The sequence below is a fragment of the Bicyclus anynana genome, chromosome 15 (genome assembly GCF_947172395.1).
Source record: "Bicyclus anynana chromosome 15, ilBicAnyn1.1, whole genome shotgun sequence".
NCBI lineage: Eukaryota > Metazoa > Arthropoda > Insecta > Lepidoptera > Nymphalidae > Bicyclus > Bicyclus anynana.
The window spans coordinates 13,707,668-13,731,138 of record NC_069097.1 but is presented as its reverse complement, the minus strand read 5'-3'; the positions used below and the strand labels follow the sequence as shown (position 1 = coordinate 13,731,138).

At 37.4% G+C, this 23,471-nt stretch overlaps 1 protein-coding gene across 3 annotated transcripts in view; it reads right to left on the bottom strand.

Moving 5' to 3' along the window:
• The window catches only part of LOC112052130 (uncharacterized), a 129,667-nt gene that overhangs the window by 95,254 nt on the left and 10,942 nt on the right, over positions 1 to 23,471 (bottom strand). The gene's annotated exons all lie outside the window — the stretch shown is intronic.

Genomic DNA, 23,471 nt, shown 5'->3' with positions numbered 1-23,471 from the left:
ATTCACTGAGGATAACTAACTCAGATGTTGTCAACCGAATGAGCTAGAGACCAATCTGATGCTAAGTGATCGCCTTTAAAAACATCACCTACCTTGGAACACGTTAAAAATACCAGAATGAGCTCCCATGCAAATATGTCAAACGTCGAGTTGTTTTGCTGTATGTTTGCTTCCGATCGAAATAAAGCGACCTTGTTTGGCGCATTAAGCATGCCTTTATTACTTATCTAGATAATAGTCCCCAGGTGCTGGAATGCGACCCCCCACTGATGGACCGAGGACATCAAGCGGTTGCGGGGAGCAACTGGATGCTGGGGGCATGATGATGGTGATCAAAAATCTTGCTAACTAAAGTATTTTTCAGATAGCATGGGTACGGTGATAGATGCCTTACGACGTTCATATAATACTATCGTGAATCGCGGCAAGCTTTCAGCAATAGTGAAACGAACTGTCACAGTAACCATGCTATCTGAAAAACACTATACCTAATGCATTTATTGACTACTAACAAACTCTTGAGTAGTTCCCGTTCCCATGGGAATACACCTAACACACACACAACATGGCTTTCTGATGGTAAAACTATTTTGAAAATCGGTTCACTAAGCCCCTACAATTTCACAAATCCACAAAATAACAAACTTTACATTTTTTATAATATTAGTAGTGTATATCTATACTAATATTATAAAGCTGAAGAGTTTGTTTGATTGAACGCTCTAATCTCAGGAACTACTGGTCCGATTTGAAAAATTCTTTCAGTGTTAGATAGCCCATTTATCGAGGAAGGCTACAGGCTATTTTATCCTCCTATTCTTACGGGAACGGGAACCACGCGGGCGAAACCGCGTCGCGTCTGCTAGTCATATAGTAAAATCAAGTCAAAATGTGTACTCCTTTCGATTTAAATTTGATTTTGTCTATCTTTTGAATGGTCTATCTGATAGACCATTCTAAACCTAGATAAAAACATGCGTTTCCTATGGTTAACAAAAGCAGTAAGCAAATGTGCCCTTAATTTAACCGTCTCGGGCTAGTTGGCAAGGAAGCCAGCGATTCAAGATAGCCGAAACAGTTAAATCTACGAGATAATAATGAGGGCCTTGTTAAAAGTTATTGTTGAAACAAAATGCTTTATGTTTACTCTACTATGCGAAAACCAAAAGGAAGGTATAATTTTCATCTAAGGTATAGTCCCAGGAACTAAATATTTATTTATGGTCAGTGGTCAATTGTTATGTGATTCATGAAGAGTCATTGAGAGAGAAGGCAAATCTGACGGTAACGCGTTGTCACTACTGAATTTGAGATAAAAGGTCTTTAGAGGCAGACAGAGGGACACAGAATGATCTTAAAAGGACATAATTTTTCCTATTAAAGTACGGAACCAAAAAAGTGGAATAATGCATACGAAAAGGTATCAGGCTCAGGCCAATTATATCTTTGGATTTGTATTCCATTAAAATTCACCAACATTCCTGTCTTTTGAGAGAGACAAGGTAAACTCTTACAACGAAAATATTTAACACTTATAAATATATCCTGTGTCCTACACTACACACAACTACAAATTTAAGTCGTAATACACACACGTGTAATTTTAACACAATGAAACATGGATTAGAGGCAGTTTGTAAACACGTTAGATAGTGATCATATACTTTTGACAGAGGGTAACGTCTGGCGAGGCAGGTCCCATGGTAATTGGTCCGAGGTTTCAGGCCACTACTATAACGGTTACATTGGTCCCCTGCATTACGTTATTACAGTTGATATTATAATAATACTGTTTATACTAAACGTAGTGATTACCTGGCAAGTGTGCCAGTGGTGTCACGAGAGGCATCCTTGCCGCTTTCTATTCCCCTCGGGGGAGTTCTCTCGCACGAACCACTCCTATCTATATCTTGACCTTCAAGCGCTGTGGATTCTTTGGTTTCATAATTGGGAGTTTTATTCCAAGTTAAGTTTCCAGTTGGAATAGAAAATATTAGTCTGTTTTTAATGGCAGACTACAAGGTCAGGCATCTACCTCACCTTGTGGAAAAAGCCTTGTTTTTAGAACCAATATGTGGGAATTCAACACGTGTTGGCAAACTTAGACGTTTGCTATCAGATAATAACAGTTCCTACGTCTTAATGTCATCATCATCATCATTATCAGCCGATGGACATCCACTGCTGGACATAGGCCTTTTGCATGGCCTTCCAAACAAAACGGTCTCGAGCCACCAGCATCCAGTGGCTCCCTGCAACCCGCTTGATGTCTTCGGTCTACCCGGTGGGAGGTTGATCAACACTGCGCTTTCCGGTGCGGGGTCGCCATTCCAGCACCTTGGGACCCCAACGTCCATCGGCTCTTTGAACTATGTGACCATTGCCAGCTTCGCGACTTGCTGAGCTATGTGACTTTGGTTCGAGCTATGCTTGGAGTTTCTCTGCGTGTTCGAATCATAAATGAAGAGATCCACAGACGAACTAAAGTCTTAATGTGCTCTTATGTAATTTCGGAGTACAAATTTCTCTGAATCTGGACGTCAGACGTTTAATAATTCTTACTTCCGTCCTTCCACTAGTTCAACTAAAATCACCAAACTTTGCATTCCATTGAAAACAAAAATTAGAAAAAATAATCCCTTAGTCAATGCATTGCTAATGATATTCTTATTTTACAATTTTAAGTTTTAATAACAGAAGGTGTACCTTTACTAACCAACCTTCACTGATCTTTTGGTCCTTACGATCAAAATGAAGATACTATACACTTAACTACTTAAGTCAATGGATATAAGCAAAAACTGCTGCCCTAAAAAAATATATTGAACTCTGTGCACGCTACAGTATATTACCCAACAAAAACATCCTCATAAAGGTACGTAAACAAGCAAAGCCTGTAAGTAATGTCAGCGTGACACCCATACGGGGTAAGTACAGTGACCTAGATGTATGTCGGCGCAAGTTAATAACCAACTCCAAACTGTCAATCCCGCCACGCGTATAATCGCTCGCGGTGATAGCCCGTTACTTTGTCACACGACATGTTACAAATCATGAGAGATAGCGGAATATAAAGATGACTGTTTCAATCTCCTCTTATGACTTGAAACGCATCTGAGGCACTACATCAGCTTTTGGACGGCCACTGCTGGACATAAGCCTTTTAAGTAAGGACTTCCAAAAACAACAATCCTACAACCTGTTACATTACCCAACAGGTTGTAGTCAATCCACCTAGTGGCATATTTACAATAATTATTGCTCATTATGAAGAACATTGGTGTTCCAAGGTATTGTACAACAGTCACCTTATCGCAGTGCATCTGGTAAGGTAACCGTGAGATGAACAATGCCTAGAATTTTGGTTATTTTACGGAACTCCTCATTTATGACTTTATCTAAAAATATATCAGGAATGAAAGATGTTCGATAATCTCATAGCCCTGTGAGTGACATAGACCATACGAGGTAACAAGTTAGCGACAATGCTCAGACATATATGGACCTATGCTTCTTAGTATAGCAATTAATTAAGTTAACAATTTTCTTAAGTATTACGCGAAACAACATGACTAACCCTACTCGAGTAGGAAAGTACAAGGCACTCAACTACTAATTTCAAATCCTACTAATATTATAAACGCGAAAGTTTGTATGGATGATTGGTACTCTTTAACGTCGTCGCTAATTAACCGATTTGGTTGAAAAAAAGAAGATATCCTGGATTAACACAAAGGCTACTTTTCATCCCGGAATAATCCGCGGTTCTCGCGGAATTTGTAAAAGTGAACTCCATGTGGACGAAATCGCGGGCGTACGCTAGTAGCATTATAAATGTAAAAAAATTGTTAGTGTATGGCGTTGATATAGCTATCAAAATAATACTTATGATAAATCACCAATCAATAAAAATACAAACACTAATGGATATGTATTGGTGAGGGGTCGTTTGTCTTGAAAACATCATTAATGATCTTACGATAAGATTGTCAATCAAATTCATGCGTTATACTTCTGATATTATATCTATTCCGTCAAGTTACGAGGCGGTTTGAGAGGAAGTCATCATCCCGTTAATTGATAGACTTATCTTATCGTGCCACGAAATTATAAGACAAGGTTCTTATATTTCTGGCGAGGCTATACATTACTTTAGTAAAGAGATGGAGCGCGTAACAATAGATTATATAATTTAAAGGCTCTCTGATTTTAGAATAAATTACTTACAAGCATTTAGAAGCGAACGCTTGTGATTGCCAAAACAGCGACCTCTCGTAACTTGAGCCCACGGACATCTAGTTAAGATCGGTACACTTACGGTGATGTGTTAATAGGTTTTCTATGAAATACATCTCAAAACGCGTAACAATGGATTGTATAATTTAAAGGCTCTCGGATTTTAGAATAAATTACAAGCGAACGCTTGTGATCGCCAAAACAGCAACCTCTCGTAACTTGAGCCCGCGGACATCTAGTTAAGATCGGTACACTTACGGTTAGCGTCAAAGCAAGTTAAACAAATCGCCGCGACGCGATTATAGCGATCCGTTACTTATGAAATACAACTAACAGTACGTCGCTAACGTGAACGATGTGACATCGCTTGTTACGGAAAATGGAAAATGCTACGTCATCGTGAAAATTTAAATTACACGTACAGGAAGCTCAACATAATCTCAAGTTTATCATAATTATTATAAGCCGATGGACATCCACTGGTGGACATTGGCTTATTGTCTCTCTCTCATGAGGGACGGCCTCCGTGGCGCAGTGGTATGCGCGGTTGATTTATAAGTCCTGGGTTCGATTCCCGGCTGGGCCGATTGAGGTTTTCTTAATTGGTCCAGGTCTGGCTGGTGGGAGGCTTTCGGCCGTTGCTAGTTACCACCCAACCGACAAAGATGTACCGCAAAGCGATTTAGCGTTCCGGTACGATGTCATGTTGAAACCGAAAGGGGTGTGGATTTTCATCCTCCTTCTAACAAGTTAGCCCGCTTCCATTTAGATTGCATCATAATTTACTATCAGGTGAGATTGTAGTCAAGGGCTAACTTGTGAAGAATAAAAAAAAGAAGATCGTGACCACCTTAGCGAGTCATCTTTTGGTTTACAATGCTCCTCCATCGAGTACGGTCGCTGGCCATTTGGACGGCACTGTAAAGGGTGCGAGCTCCAGTTTCCTTGAGAAGATCCGATCATCGGGTTGGAGGTCTATCTCGTGGCCGTTTGCCTTCCACATTTCCCACCACAATATTTTTTTCCAAGTTGTCGTTACCATGGCGTGTGATATGTCCAAAATAAGTGAGGATAGACATATGGTTGAGAGACGTGTTCTAATTTGCAGCTGTGTGTGAATTTGTTAGAATGAAGAAAGCCCAATATTTCGTAGGACACGGAGATAGGACTTGAACCCAGTACGTCTAAAGAAACATATGCTAATCAATAAACATTTCTGGTCCTAACGCTACTAAAAAAAGCATTTGCTCAGGGAATGTCAAGTTATTGATCGGATCTGTCATTCCCAAACATTTTTCTAGTTCTCGAAGCGTTAGCGTTTGTAGAAAGAGAATAAACGTGCCACATGGCCACAGAGCCTGATCGTATATTGGTTAAAAAAACTAATAAAGAATGCTAACAAAAACATGAATTACGAGACAAAAAAAAAGCGTCGATCATCTCAAATTTCGAATGGTCCAATGTTTGCGTTGTGTACAAACAGTCAAATATTGAAGGCGAGCGGCCTCGATGATGAAACCTACACCGGGTTCACTTCGCACTTTTACTAGCTAGGCGGCGTCACGTGGGTTTGCCTGTGGGCGTGATTAAATCATCCGTTTACACAACTGACGTATTTATTACTTTGTTTGATTAATCCGTCTTAATTTGTCCTGCGAATTATGTGACCATGGATTTAATCGCAAAAAGTGGTTTAGAATTTCGTTACGATGTTTGTTTATTATCATGGTTTTAGACAAATATACTAGTACATGTCTTCGTCGTCAAATATTTTTTAAATAAGGAATGATACTCTTGTGTTGACCGTGAAGCCGTGATTGCCCATTGGTTATGACCTCTACCTCCTATTCCGGAGGGTGTGGGTTCGAATCCGGTCCGGGGCATGCACCTCTAACTTTTCAGTTGTGTACATTTTAAGAAATTAAATATCACGTGTCTCAAACCGTAAAGGAAAAACATCGTGACACCTGCATAGCAGATAATTTTTATAATTCTCTGCGTGTGTCAAGTCTGCCAATCCGCATTGGGCCAGCGTGGTGGACTATGCCTAGCCCCTCTCATTCTGAGAGGAGACTCGAGCTCAGTAGTGAGCTGAAATAAGGGTTGATATTGATGATTCTTACGTTGACAGTAAACGTGGATATAGAGTTACATTAGGTATTGCATTGTTTCTTGAGGAGAGCCTGATGTACAGGTGCTGATGACTGGGTTGCCATAGCTTACGGAACATTCCAATAGCCCAGTCATCAGGCGACGAGACGGAATGCCGTGGGGTTCTAGTCGGTTTATGTCCGACATAACCTATTACTAACTTCCATAAAGACATTATAAAGGAAAAGGAAAAGGAGGAAATGAGGAGGAAAACAACAACAACGACATAAGAAATAGGCAATAGTGTTACCGTGTTATAGCCTGGAAGACGGGTACACGGCTAGCAGGGTGGCAGAAGGGGTTTTAGCCGATAAGAGTCCGGCACTACCCTTTAGGGTGCCCATGAAGATTTCCCCTTCTGAATGAAAAAAAACAGAAAAAAAAATCCGACATAAACTTCTTGCCTCCCCGTGGCGAGAAGGTATCCATGAGGATTTCCCCACGTAATAAAAAAAATATAGTCATACTTTGCGAAACAAAACTTAACTAAGTAAAGAATTCCGGTTTAGCAAAAAGGTCGGTCATGCGACTGCAAAGTAACTACCATTGCGATAGCAAAGCCTATATTTTAAAATTAAAAAATCAATTAGCATCTCTATGATTACTGGATGCAGAAAAAAAAACCCAAACTTAAGCGTATTAAAGGGACAACAGGTTTGTTGGTACTCAGACCCCAGAGAAACGGGTCCTGTAGGTCAATCCTGTACATCAAGTGACCTTCACGACTGGTTCTAGATCATAAAATCTGAATGTCATGGGAGGTAGTTATATCCAAGCACCATCAGCAGCCTATTTGTAATGGTAAAAAGCAGTGCACACACAAAGCTTGTCCCGATTTACCATAGAATTTTGCAGCTTGGATCTTCATCAGGGTTTGTAACCAATAATGGCGTTCATAAGGCTTTTAATTAGGGTAGGGTATGGTAGCACTATATGTAAAAATGATACGAAATGGAAAACTTCTTCTCCAATTTAGGGTCTGTAGCCAATGTCGATTCTCTTTCTATAAACGCTAACGCTTCGAAAACTATAAAAATGTATGGGAATGACAGATCCGATCGATAACTAGATCATGTGACCTGTCGATAACTAATGTTATTCCCATACAGTTTTTAATTTACGAAGCGTTTGCGATTGTAGAAAGCGAATCGATATAATGGTGTATTTTTGCATGTATGAAGTGCACGCCACTGGTATCCAAGTTACACATAAACTTTCTTTCTACATACGCTAATGCTTGGAAAACTAAAAATGTATGGGGATGACAGTCGTTATCGATAGGTCAAATCAACCAATTCTTCCAATTCTTTTCCAAGCATTAACCTATGTAGAAATAAAATCTCCCTGGTTTACTTATACCAGATGGTCTAAGCTTGGTTTAAAGTCCTAATTTTTATTTGTAATAAAAAAATCAATTATACTAAATAATTATCAAGATATGATAAGGTGTTTGATTTCCAAATATTGATTCTATATTTCGCATTGCAATGATACGTCCGCAAAAGCTTGTTCAGTATTTATTACGAAAGCAAAATCCAGATGGTTTCGTATACAGTTTAGCGATATCTTAGCAATTGCCAAATGCTAATGATCTTTGAGATAATAATAGTTAAAATGATTGGGTCACCATCGGCCGTAGGCTAAAAATCTATACTAATATTATAAAGTTCTCAGTAACCACTGGTCCGATTTGAAAAATTCTTTTAGTGTTATATAGCCCATTTATCGAGGAAGGCTATAGGCTATAATATATTATCCCCGTATTCCTACGGGAACGGGAACCACGCGGGTGAAACCGCGCGGCGTCAGTTAGTCGCTGGATAAAAAACAGCCAGCCGAACGTACAGCCGAACGTAGAACCTCCTCCTTTATAGAAGTCGGTTAATAACAACCATTTTTTGTGACTTTGTGTCGTGGTTCGAGTATCGATTAAATATTTTTTATGGACCAAGAACCATAACCATAACCAACTTCTAACCTATAGAAAACACCTAATGGTAAGTAGAAAACAATCGCCTATATGTAAACAGAGCAACACTAGGTACACAGGGCATACAAGGCCTCCGTGGCGCAGTGGTATGCGCGGTGGATTTACAAAACGGAGGTCCTGGGTTCGATCCTCGGCTGAACCGATTGAGGTTTTCTTAATTGGTCTAGGTCTGGCTGGTGGGAGGCTTTGGCCGTGGCTAGTTACCACCCTACCGACAAAGACGTACCGCCAAGCGATTTAGCGTTCCGGTACGACGTCGTAGAAACCGAAAGGGGTGTGGATTTTATCCTCATCCTAACAAGTTAGCCCGATTCCAACTTAGCTTGCATCATCACTTACCGTCAGGTGAGGTTGTAGTCAAGGGCTAATTTGTAACAAATAAAACAAAAATACAAGGAAAACGTCGACTGTTCAATAAGAAAGGAAGGCTTCTCATAAAAAGCTTACAATATTAGTAGGTCAATTGACAAATTTGCTCAATGATCAACAATTTATGAACAGAAAATAAGTAATTAAATAAAAGATTGCACACGTGCTAAGAGACGTTTACCGAACACCCATAAATAATTCGTAATTTGAATAAATTAACATAATAATATCAAATTTTAACATGTTTGCAAAAATTCTCTATAATACCGGTTTTGGAATTATGAAATAAAAAAATTATACATTTAATGTCAATTTATTTTGTCCTTGTTTTTAACGTTTTGAGTAATACCAAAAGTGCCAAAAGTGACTACATAAAAGGATTCGATAAGTTATTAAAAATTTTTGAAAGCTGAGTCAACCAAGAACTTTTACATTATTAAGTCAGAAATTGATAAGAATGTCAAAGTCTATCCATCCCAAATAGTTATTGTGTTGCATCTTGTAATATGTATGTAAGCTTGATGGAAGAAATTTATTAATTTGTCCTTATGACAAAAATCAGCATTAGATTTTCACAAAGAACGAACGAAAATAATTAAATAGGTTTTTTAAAAATGCACGTACTAAATAGTTAATCTTTCACATTTGCCACCCGATTTTTATGTAACTAACAGTTTTCTAACATTACATACATTACAAAAATTAAAACAAATTTTGAACAAAAATTACAATAATTTTTATAACATGGCAACTTTGGCCTATTTCCTACTTTGGTCTTTAATAACAACCCATCAAAATAAAAAACAAATCAATTGACAATATGTCATCCATATACAAATTACAAATGCCATCCAGCGCTTACGGTGGATAACATATAGTATGTAGATGACACTTTGTTGTCCACTTCAATAGGTTAACAATTAATACCAAAATAGTGAATAGACCAGCTGGAGTCTATGTGCTTCATTTTCCTGATATAGTTGAAAACAAGTTGCAAAAACCTTCGCGCCCACGCATCATGGGCAATTTGCATACGACAAAACGTACGCCCACGGCACAGGAACAGAGCAGGCGGAGACATAGTACGCGGAAATAGTATTACGAAATGTTATAATAGAAATTGGTTCGGTTATTAAGTTAACCAGCGCTGTGATAGCCCAGTGGATATGACCTCTGCCTCCGATTCCGGAGGGTGTGGGTTCGAATCCGGTCCGGGGCATGCACCTCCAACTTTTCAGTTGTGTGCATTTTAAGAAATTAAATATCACGTGTTACAATCGGTGAAGGAAAACATCGTGAGGAAACCTGCATACCAGAGAATTATCTTAATTCTCTGCGTGTGTGTGAAGTCTGCCAATCCGCATTGGGCCAGCGTGGTGGACTATTGGCCTAACCCCTCTCATTCTGGGAGGAGACTCGAGCTCAGCAGTGAGCCGAATATGGGTTGATGACGACGATTAAGTTAACCGCAGTTAATTGAATGAATTGCTTTATATTGAAGTATATTTATTCAAAAGATGAGTGGATTGATCCTTTTATAAACGATGTAGGTTTTTAAGGTTTGAAGGAATACCTAACTCTGGATCTACTAAACAGATTTTAAAAACACTTACAGGGTGCTCTGGAGTATTCCCGTAACTCTAGGGAAATTATTTAAAAAAAGTCTAAGGAACATGTGTTCAAAAATGAACGTTTTCGGAGTAAAAAACATATTTTTGTAAATAGATGTTTAATTGTGTCCCTTATATTGCATTCTTATGTTATAACGTAGCCAAACTTATTCATTGATAAATATCACGAAGCAGCTTACTAGTGAAGTGCGGAGTGCCATTTGCAATATCTCGTCGATATCGACAGTCTTACCTCTGCGATTATGTATTTTGAAAATGCAAAAATAGATAAAGCCGTGTGTTACATGGATAGTCGGAATTTGAATTACTTTGTATGCAAACATAACAAGTTTTTTTTTAGTTAAAAATAATTAGGTATGCAGTTCGGCTCCTATATCTAAATAGACTTGTCCTTGCAGTTATGGGAAATACTCCACAACACCCTGTAGAAAGTCACGTTATTTGTGAGTGTCATGCCACATTTTATCCCAGTGTTCCCACGGGAATTACGCAGTTGAAAAGCGGGGCGTCGGCTTTTAATAACCTAGAAGTTTGCAATATCGTTTATTTATTTACCTTTTATTACATTCTATTATTTTATCTTACTAAGGAAAAATAAACAAATGTCCATACTACAATTGACACAATACTCATAATGTTTTACTATGCAAGTACTTACGATGTTTCCATAAAAAGAAGAGCCTTGGCATATTTATGTTAATGTCTCAGCATGGCGCATAAGTTTGTACTTATCATCATTTAAGGACAATATATCTCTTTCATAAAAATCAAAACACAGTAAAAAGTTACAACATTACAATCTTGAACAATTGTTTCTTTTTCATGTTACGCGAAAAACTGATAAGTCCTCTACACTAGTGAGGAAACCTGCATACCAGAGAATTTTCTCAATTATCTGCGTGTGTGAAGTCTGCCAATCCGCATTGGGCTAGCGTGGTCGACTAATGCCTTTCCCCTCTCATTCTGAGAGGAGACTCGAGCTGATGTGAAGTGAGCCGATTATGGATTGATAATGAAAATTTCTGGATTTTATTAATATTTCATATCCCAATCCAAACTCAGCATTTGAACCCAAGAGACCCAAAGCTAAATAACTGGACTAAACAATTATGGTGACATTTGATTTGACAATTTTTGACGGCCTCTGTGGCGCAGTGGTAGCGCGGTAGATTTACAACACCGAGGTCCTGGGTTCGATCGCTGGCTGAGCTGATTGACTGTTTACTTAATTGGTCCGGGCATGGCTGGTGGGAGGCTTCGGCCGTAGCTATTTACCACCCTACCGGCAAAGACGTATCCTCAAGCTATTATCGTGTCGTTCCGGTAAAGGGGTGTGGATTTTCATCCTCCTCCTAACAAGATAGCTCGCTTCTATCATAGATTGCATCATCACTTACCATCAGGTAAGATCAAGTAGTCAAGGGCAAACTGGTAAAGAATAAAAAAAACAACTTACTGAGAATTTATTAACTATTATTAAAGAATATCTCAATATTTCATATCAAAACTCGAACCCAGGACTTGATTCAAAGCCACATAACTGGACCAACGAGGCAATAAGTGACATTGCACCTGTCAAAGCTGACGAAGTCTGAGTAGGTGTGGCAAAGACCTGCACAGTCTGCATTTGGTTACTTCTCTATGGCATCCGCCATTGTTCTTTTGTACCGCCTACCCGGCGCCTACTATATAGCGAGTTATGGACCTGTTGCATAAAATTAAGCCTATTAGAACACTTTGTTTTGATATTGTGTTTCGTAAACAGATCGAGACAATGTCATTTGGGTGAAGCTATTGTTTGTGCTCGATTGATATCATACTTTGATAAGTATAGTGGTTTTTTGTTCTGTATATTTGACAAAGAGATACGCAATACCCCAGTGGATATGACCTCTGCCTTCGATTCGGAGGGCGTAAGTTCGATTTCGGTTAGAGGCATGCACCTCTAAGTTTTCAGTTATGTTCATTTTAAGAAATCTGTGAATCGACCCTAAACACCCTTCAAATCGAAGGCAGAGGTCAAATCCACTAGGCTATGACGGCTCCTTCATACGAAACTAGTAGTCACCTCTGCGGTTTCACCCGCGTGGTTCCTATTTCCGAAGGAATACGGGGATAAAATATAGCTTATAGCCTTCCTCGTTAAATAGGCTATCTAACACTAGAAGAATTTTTCAAATCGGACAAGTAGTTCCTGAGATTAGCACGTTCAATCAAACAAACAAAATCTTCAGCTTTATAATATTAGTATAGATTACTTTAAAAGTGTCAAACAAAACAAAACAATAAACGAGATTATTAAATTCTAAGTTAGTACTGAAATTGTCGAGAAAGTAACATAATTGAAATGCACGCCACGACTAACACAAATGAAAATATTAAAAATTATGATTATATCTTGGAAGAAAAAAAAACGTGCGCAGAAGTATTAAGAGCAACCAACTGAGCAGATAAGAATGTGAATCATGTAAATGATATAAACTAACCGTAAATAACGCACCGCGGTGGAATATATTTGATTTTTAAACAGTTTCCCGCGTGAGAGGGCGGCGAAGTGTTAAAACAATGGTCTTTGGATCCGGGATCGTGGGCAATTTATATCCTTGTTAACGTATAACTTGGCAATGGAGCCAAGCTTTTATATTGTTTACCGATTAGCAAGGACATTATCCTATAATATATCACGGTTAACTGTAGATAACTTGCAAATGTCGATAACTTTTACATAGAATAACTGCCTTCTGTATCCGTCCCTTGATCCAGCAGCTTAGCGAAAGCTTCCTAAGGTATTGGTCGAAGCTTTTAGCTATAATACCATTGACTCAAACTTCCACATGGCGGTAATTTCGTGAGTGAGGTGCAAGTATTTTGATACTTTTTCCTTTTCAGCTTTAACCAGATTATCGTCATGTGGAACAGAATAATTATTGCACGACGCACTGATCGATAGACCAGAACTATATATTGGCAACAATATACTTGTCAGTAATAATCATTCGGTCCTAGTAGAGCAAAACACTGCTATTTTCAAGAACTAACGCTGGGTCTTGCCTATAGTAAGGCATCTCAAAATCGTTAAAGACTTATTTTTAGTAAAGCTTTTGTGACAGAAATAGTCTGGAGAAGTAAGGAGGTAAGTCGTGCTTATTTCTGCCGCCAAGCAATCAAGCCTTATATTCTGAAATGAGACGTGTATAGTATAGTATAATAAAAACCCTTCGGACTTTTGCCGGTTGAAAATACTATGTCATGAATAAAATTCATGTCCGACTTCAGCTGTCCGAGTCAGCCAAAACCGCATACATTTCTTCGCTCTTCTTAAAACGATTTTGCGGAGTACTTGCTAATATTTGGCACTCCCTTTCGATGGCCTATAGAGCTGGAGTGAACAGCATTTAGGAACCAAAGTTACTGACATAGCCTAAACAGTTGCTAAGTTAAATTGGCATGTAGATTGGAATACCAATGGACATTGGAGTTCCAAGGTTATGCGTAACGGAAAATTCACTTTTGGTCGAGTGATTCGATGGTGGTAAATGTTTTAAAATATAATTATTAATAATGAAATCAAAATTCCGAAGAGCTCGTCTGTTTTACTTTACAGTGATGTTATGGGCGTGTTTATTCGTACATTTTAGCATTTTAGTAATAATTTAACAGCTTTATGCGAGGCGCTTCAACATATTTTCGGGCAAATTGTTGCGTGTAGGCGTTTTATGGATAATGGTCTGGAATTTCGAAGCGTTGGCCAGTTGAATATTTTTAATATGAATTCTTTCATGTTTTTTTTATTAAGCGTATTTTGTTAACAAGGCAAGAACTAATAAATGCAGTAATAAACAGTTTTTTAGCGTTTGTGTGTGAAAACGTTTTTGTGTCCACCGTTGGAATACCGTTGGCTTTTAGCCGATACCAGGCCAACATAACCTCCATGCCTCCTCATTCTTCATGATAATAAATGGAATAAGGATCTTTGGAAGGCGATTGAGATTCTTTATGAGTGAATACTCGACAAGGACTCACAATTCATAACTAAAGGAACTTACGTTATTCTCCAAAATCTAATATATTTATAAATCATTTATTGCATATCGTAAATCAAATATAAACAACAAACAGACATCGAATTTGTCCATACAGCTGTGGCTTAAATTAGTCAGAAAATAAATATTAAAATATTCCTCTTCCCGTGGGAACATTTATAGTAATTTAAAGTTATTTAAAAATTTGAAATCAATCTATCGTCAAAGATACGGATGCTTATTAGGATCTTTTTGTGTACGAGGAAATTTTGATGAATGGACTTTGGAGTGTAATTATTTTCGGTTAGGTACATACTTCAATATGGGGGAGGAGGAAGAGATATTAGGGTTCCAAAGTACTGCAATGGCAACTCCGTATCGGAAAACGCAGTGTTGATCAATGATTATTGTACCTATTGTACCTGTACTATAAATTAGATATGTTACGTGCTTACAAAATCACCGCAAGAAATGATCCGAAACTTGAGCGCTCACATGCTCACATTTATGTGTTTACTTACATTATATATTTATGTATATATAGTTATTACACTACCTAAACACACAACTTGATTGTAGACAATATCCCGCCTCAGTTTTGATAACTATTTTTAGGACAATATCGTTGGTGTTGATTGTAAAAAATTACCTAAGCAATTTGAGAACTGCGGCCTGTTTTGCAGTAGTTTAAAAAGTATCATTACATCTCAGAACATAGTAGCTATACCTGGAAGTATCAACTTATGTAGCGAATGATTACATACGGGCCACTTAGCGAGTATTACTTAATAGAGCCTCGAGCCTTATTGGGAAGGTCGAGGTGACATCATACAGTGACATCGGAGTGGTTAGACGTGGGCTTATGGAGCTCCAGGTTTTTGTGCGAGCGGCTTGTTTGGCGGTTTTTGCAGCACTTAAGTCGCTTTTTAAATGGCCACGGGTGAACGATTTTAGAACTGGTTATTCGAGAGGTCCTTATTCGGTTTGAAGACTTTCGTTTGCTGTTTTAAGGTTTTATGTAAGAGTTCGGGTTTTCGGTTATGTTTTTATATATTCGATCGGCTTGTTGAGGAGTAACTGGTTAGTTATGGTATGGGTGTGTAATGAGGGATAAAAGTCAAAGTTAAAATTAAAAGCCGTGAAGTTTTGGCGATTAAGGATATGTCTTCTTAACATCCCGAATGAAAATGTAGAACGTTAACTATACTTGAACGATTAAGAAGATACGTGATAGCCCTGTGGATATGACCCCTGCCTCTGATTCCGGAGGGCAGTGGGTTCGAATCCGGTCCGGGGCATACACCTCCAACTTTTCAGTTGTGTGCATTTTAAGAAATTAAATATCACGTGTCTCAAAAGGTGAAGGAAAACATCGTGAGAAAACCTGCACACCAGAGAATTTCTTAATTCTCTGCGTGTGTGAAGTCTACAAATCTGCATTGGGCCAGCGTGGTGGCTGAATCACTCTCGTTCTGAGAGGAGACTCGAGCTTAGCAGTGAGCTGAATATGGGTTGAATACGAACGACGACGACGAACGATTAAGGCACCTTTGAAACCATACTTTATACTGTTCTGCCTTATTTATGCTAAGAGAATTGACTGACTTTTCAGCTCTCATCATCACAGTGACTAAAAATAAAGCGAAAGCTTTCTTTTTAGGCACTGATAATGATGTTTGAATGTAGTACACATTCAAAGCATTTTGGAAATAAATAAACGACGGTAAAGGACCTCACCCAATTAATAACAACCAACAAAAAAAACACACACAAGGCTGCATTATGCAAACATTAAAAAAACAACAGAATGACCACCTCCATATCCGGCAGTTTAAAAAAAAAACAGCACCGTGGGAAACTCCGTGTTATCATACCTAAGTATACGACCTTAGCCTTTTCTAATTGCTCTTACCCATATAGACCTCGATAAAACCATGTCACGTATCTTTATATTTTAACGTTTGACATACTTGTGTCAAGTATTTTATATGAATGTTCAACTTTTGAACTTGACTACATTCGCAATTTGAAGTCATAGTTTACTATAACTAATAGAAGTCTGCCTTTTCCTCTAGAATTCAGTTTATTTCTAAGTTTCATACTTTTTTACTTCCTTGCTTCCTACATCCTTTAGTAGTCGTTACTGCTAAACCAATCATTGCAAGTTTTAATAGTTTGATCTATGCATTTTTAATATAATGTCAGCCACTGACGAACAAGTAAACTCACATGCTTGCAGCGCTAACGGCTTGACAACCAATATAATATAGCCGACATTACAGTCATTCAGCATTGTGTCCTAATATTAATATTATAAATGCGAAAGGTCATCATAAAGTCTGGCAAACCGCTTGACGCACAAATATAAAATTTGGCAGGGAGGTAGTTTATAGTTAGTAAGTGTCGGCTAAGAACGGATTTTGCGAGAGGGCCAGATTAACGAAGATTAAGGGCGAAGCTAAAGTAGCAATGGGCGGGGCACACAGTTCGAAGAGACGTTGGTCGTTGGGGTCCCAAAGTACTGGAATGGCGACCCCGCACTAGCAAGCGCAGTGTTGGTCGACCACCCACCAGGTGGACTGACGACATCAAGCGAGTCGCAGGGATTCGATGGATGCAGGTGGCTCAGTATCGCGATGTTTGGAAGTCCCTACAAAAGGCTTATGTCCTGCAGTAGACGTTCATCGGCTGATTTGATGATGATGATGATGATAAAGGGCGGACGAAGTCGCGGGCGTCCGCTAGTTTAAAGTCAATGAAAAAGAGTAGATATAGGTACAAATCGAGATATGCATACATGGAACAGTTTTAATTTTTTGACAAATTATCTCTGTCCGCAGAAACAGGTTAATTTTTTTTTAATTTGACTTAAGGAAAAACATAAGAACCTTATTATAAACCTATATATATCCTTAAAGAACCAAATTCTAATAAAACGATCTACTGAACGGGTTTTATGCGTTTTTAGGTATAAGTTAATCATAGCTTTAGCAACAGCTACTAATTGGTTATTTGTTTGAAATTGTTTTTACTCGTCTAGTCTCAAAAATACGTCTTCCTCGAGTCGTGTTAAAAGGAAAAGATAAAGGCTTGAACGTCCGAACTTTGGAGCTAAATAGAGCTCTTGAATCAGAGCGTGTTCTATAAAGCGAGAGGATCTCTAAAACGGTGCTTAAACAGAGAACAAAACCTTTTTCTGCCGCCAAGCATTTGTGTAATGTCTGAAAGGTGGATTGCTGGTGTAACAGGCACATAAAGCTTAAACAGAACCGAATTCTAGCAAGAAAAACAGAGATCTTGAACGAGAAGCAGAGAATTAAATGGAACTCTTAAACATTAGTGAACTATTGAAAGAATGACGGAGATCTTGAAAAAGTGAGAGTTTTAAAAAACTCTTTTAACGAGAAGGCAAGCTTCCTAGGTTGATGACATAAATAGCTATAATCAGTTTTATAAAATGTTATCACTATTATCTCTCAAATTTAAAATTCATTTATCTCAAGTAGGCTTACTTTACAATAAACAGCCTCAATAGCTCAACGGTAAGAGCGGTCGGACTCATCACCGAGGGGTGGTGGTTCGATCATCGCCCCGTTGGTCTATAGTCGTACCCACTCCTAGTACAGTCTTTCCCGACTAGTTGGAGAATGGGAATATTGGTCATATTATAAAAATTGTAGCAAATATTCTTTTCTAAAAGAAAAAGAAAAAAAAAAGTCACTTTTGAAACGTCAAATTTGACTACTTGTAAAGACTCTATCACCAGTTCGGAAGGCAGGTTCAGCTGAGAAGAGCTGACAAGAAACTCAACAGTTGCTCTTTTGAAAAAGAAATCATATAATAATTTAATAATTTACAATTGTTAACATCATTAAAATTTCTTTTAGTTTTATTTCATGTGTGTAGGTAGAAGCTGATCCAATGGCCTCCAAGCATCTTTATCATTAAAGAACTCATCAATTGTATTCTATTACTATTATTGCAACAATCGGCCTATTCTTCCAGACCTCTTACACTAATAGTAGGAGTTTGCCGTTTTTACTTTTATACTTTCCGGTGAACGCCCTCCCGCTAACTGTATCGCATACCTATAATTGTATTGCGATTCTTTACATCAAATTAACGGTTCATTTCCACTGTCGATTTTATTGTACTGATTTACGAGTACGAGTAATGTGATGGTGTTGTATTATTTGCGAATCTGTCAACTAATAAACGTAATTGCTTTCAAAAATCGAAACGTGATTCACGTTTCGATTTCATCATCATTATCATCATCATCATTATCAACCCATATTCGTCTCACTGCTGGGCATGAGTCTCAGAATGAGAGGTTAGGCCAATAGTCCACCACGCTGGCCCAATGCGGATTGGCAGACTTCACACACGCAGAGAATTAAATTTTCTGGTATGCAGGAATCCTCACGATGTTTTTCTTCACCGTTTGAGACACTTGATATTTAATTTCTTAAAATGCACACAACTGGAAAGTTGGAGGTGCATGTCCCGGACCGGATTCGAATCCCTCCGGAGTGGCAGATGGGCTATCACTTTCTAACACCGATATAGAATCAGAAATAATATATATTTTAAAGTAAAGGTGGCTGAAACTACGGGGTACAGATTACTCTTAGTTATTGTTAAAATTTTAGCTGTTCGTGATGCAGTAGGCAGCATTCTTCGAGATAAATGTATCGGGTATTGGTTAGAAACGGCGGGTTATACGAAAATTGGTTCTAAACACGCGAACGCTGGGCACAAGGCAAAGGAAGTCATTAAGAGAGATATACATTTGAAAAGTATGATTTACATTTATTATTGTTAATATTATTATTATCCGACTTAAAAAAGGAGGAAGTTCTCAATTTTGCCAATGAGGTAACAAACATTAAAAAAACATTTTTCGACGCAAATGTTTCTTTTTAAATGTTTGTTACCTCATAACTTCGTCATTTAGTAACTAATTTTGAAAATTCTTTTTTTGTTTGAAAAAGTATATTTCAGATTTGTCATATTTCAATTTCATGAAAATCCATTGAGTAATTTTGTGTTAAAATCAAAATGACTGAAATACGTCTTTGAAGTCGGTTACATTTTTATGTTAAAAAGATTACTTGTATTATAATACTATCTGACGCCGCGCGGTTTCACCCACATGGTTCCCGTTCCCGTAGGAATATGGGGATAATATATAGCCTATAGCCTTCCTCGATAAATGGGCTATCTAACACTGAAAGAATTTTTCAAATCGGGCCAGTAGTTCCTGAGATTAACGCGTTCAATCAAACAATCAAACAAACAAACAAACTCTTCAGCTTTATAATATTAGTATAGATTAGTATAGATATAAACAGATTGACTGGAATAAAACTTGTCCTGAAACTTTTTCGTTTAACTTATCCCTCTGATTCTTAAGCCCCAAATCTGCTTAGCAGATTAACAAGCAATTCTTTCCATATTTTTTTACTAAAATCCAAATGGACGAAGTCAAGGGCATTCGCTAGTATGTTATGCAATAGTTCCTTGTTTTTTTTTTTAAATATAAACAAATGCTAATCATTAAAAGCTAAATCGATGCCGGTGCAGTGCAGTTATACGTATGTAATAAAAATAATTGCCAAGACATTTACTGTTATTACCTATATCTACTGTATGCTATAATCTATTAATAATAAACATAATAAAAACGAGGAAGCAGACTGACAAATGAACGCGTTATAACCTACTGTTTGTTACTTGTTATTATGTATTCATTGAATCTGACGTAACAGAGTTGTTAGAAAAACAAAGAAAATTCCTTTACTAAACACCTAGAGTCAAGCTGTACTAAGTAGTAGAAATGTCAACGTAAATTCTTAATATAGTGGTAAGTATTATAGATGAAAATGGAAAGTTCTTTAACAGAACAAGGTGTCCCAAAATATGTATACTAGCTACATTCTGTGTTGGACATCCAAACTACTGGCGCAAAATTACAGCCACAGTAAAATTGCACTACTTGATTAAATTTTTTGTAATTAATTTGAAACTACTAGGTAATTATTAATACTACTTAATTACTGGGAATTTATTAACACTCAGTCGGGTATCACATAGTAGTCGTTCGTTATCAACCCATAATTGGCTCACTGCTAAGCTCGAGTCTCCTCTCTGAATAAGAGGGGTTAGTCCAATAGTCACGCTGGCCCAATGCGGATTGGCAGACTTCACACATGCAGAGAATTAAGAAAATTCTCTGGTGTGCAGGTTTCCTCACGATGTTTTCCTTCACCGTTTGAGACGCGTGATATTTAATTTCTTAAAATGCACACAACTGCGATTTAGCGTTCCGGTACGATGTCATGTAGAAACCAAAAAAGTTGGTGGATTTCATCCTCCCCCTAACAAATTAGTTTCCATCTTAAATTGCATCATCACTTACCATCAGGCGAGATTGTTGTCAAGGGGTAATTTGAGAAAAATAAAAATAAAAAAATATCTCTTTTGTAAGATATAATTTATACGTTTTATAAATAATGTAACAGTACGTTTAAAAGTAGTCTCTCTCTTTTTCGAAATTCCAACTACATTCTCGAAATTCCAACATCGAGGAACTGGTCCAATAAATATATAAACAAATAAAATATTATGAAGTACCATTAAAGATGTACGGTCAGTAAATAGACAAGGGTCCTTTCACGTCTAATTCCTTGGGCGAAAGCTTTGAATTATTATAACAGGGTGGTAATTAGTATGCCTCGGGTGACTGGTGATGTTATAAAAATAAATCATGACCATTAAAATCCTTTCCATCGTACGACACGATCTGAAGGAACTTTGGACAATAAGTTTGTTATATAAAATCTCTTTGGTAAGTATTCTTTGCGAAAACTTTAAATATACGCTGAGGACTGAGGTCTGAGTCTCATAGAACACATCCCTATAAGTACATATCTTTAGCAGATCTATTTCATTTACGTATATTACAATTGATGTTCTTATCCCTAGTCAGAGATCTTTCTATCCATCCATTTGGAAGCTAAGCTAAGCATAGGAGTTTATACAAAATCAAAATCAAAAAATCATTTATTTCAAGTAGGCTCAGTTTACAAGCACTTTTGACACGTCAGTTGACTATTTGTAAAGATTCTACCACCGGTTCGGAAGGCAGGTCCTGCTGAGAAGATACCGGCAAGAAACTCAACAGTTGCTCTTTTGAAAAAGTCATACAGTATTATAATTTACAATTGATAACAATTACTGTTTACATTTCTTATAGTTTTACTTCCTGTGTGAAGGTGGAAGCTGATCCAACGGCCTCCAAGCATCTTTATCATTAAGGAACTCATCAATGTTGTAGTACCCTCGACTAAGTAAATGTTTTTTAACACATTGCTTAAAGCTATGCATTGGCAGGTCCATCACAGTCTTGGGGATCTTATTATAGAAGAGTACACCCAAACCTACAAAAGATTTTTTTACTCTTTGTACAAATTAATATTTTGTCTTACATATACTATACTGTTATATATATATTGACAGGCTACTGTTAATATACCTATTTCTTTAAACTTTTGACGAAGGGACTCGCGTGATTTTAATTGATATATTGCTCGAATTGCTCTTTTTTGAAGTACAAATATAGATTGTATATCGGCAGCCTTGCCCCACAATAAAATACCGTAAGACATTACGCTGTGAAAGTACGCAAAATAAACAAGCCTAGCTGTATCGACATCAGTAAACTGTCTTATTTTTCTCACGGCAAATGCCGCTGAGCTAAGTTTACCAGACAGTTTTTCTATATGAGCACCCCACTGAAGTTTACAATCCAAGGTCACTCCCAGGAAAACTGTGGAACTCTCCATTTCCAGTGTTTCACCATCGATCATTATAGACTTATCTAGTTTTATAACATTTGGCAATGAAAACTCAATACATTTTGTTTTCTTGGCATTCAAAAGTAGATTATTTGCAGTGAACCAATGCGACACATGCGATATGGCACGGTTTACGTCGTCAGAGTTATCTTTATTTCTGTCGGACTTAAAAATTAAGGATGTATCATCAGCAAACAGTACAATCTCACATATGCCGCTGACATGGTATGGTAAATCGTTTATGTACACTAAAAATAGAAAAGGACCCAGAATTGAACCCTGTGGGACGCCCATTATGGTAGTGGAACCATGCGACTTTATTTATTTATTTATTTATTTATTTATTTATTTAATATGAAGCAATACCATACATTACATTATACAATATAATAATAATAATTACAAGTTACATTTTATTACATAATGCAAGTTATGGATACCCAGTTTGGGCGTAGCCTTTTGTCGAGTGAGTGATAGGGAGACCGATTTTATTTTTTGTTTTTATTTGTCATTCAAGTAGTCATTCACCGTGTAATAGCACTTTTCGACCAGAAAGTCCCTTAATTTATTTTTGAAAGCAATATCTTTCGCCTCATTACGTATACGGTCTGGAAGGTTGTTGTAAATTTTTATTGACATTGCGTATGGGCCGTAGCTGTGGAGTATTAATTTTGAAAGAGGGTAAATTAGTTTATTTTCGTTTTTTTCGCGGAAGCGCCGTGGTTTATAAGAGTTTTCGACTTTTTCGTAAAAATGAAATTTTTTTCTCACAAATTTACATATTTCAAAAATATATATGCAGGGCAGGGTCAATATTTTTAGTTGTTTGAAATACGGTTGGCATGATTCAGTCTTACTTATATGTACAAGGATGCGTATACACTTTTTTTGAAGTATAAACAAATCTTGGGCGTTTGTGCTATTTCCCCAAAGGATTACCCCATACCTTAACCACGCGTACCCATAGGCATAAAATGCAGCTAATGCAGTTTTCATGTCAGTGGTTCTTTTTAATTCTTTAAGTCCATATATAAATTTCGATAATTTATTTTTCGTTTTGTGTATATGATTTTTCCAATTTAAATGAGTGTCAATTTCTATACCTAAAAAAGTTAAACTGTCAACACATTCAATATTTATGTCATTATAGGAAAATTTTATGTTTAATTCTGTTTTTTGATATGGTCTGAATTGAATTATTTTCGTCTTATTA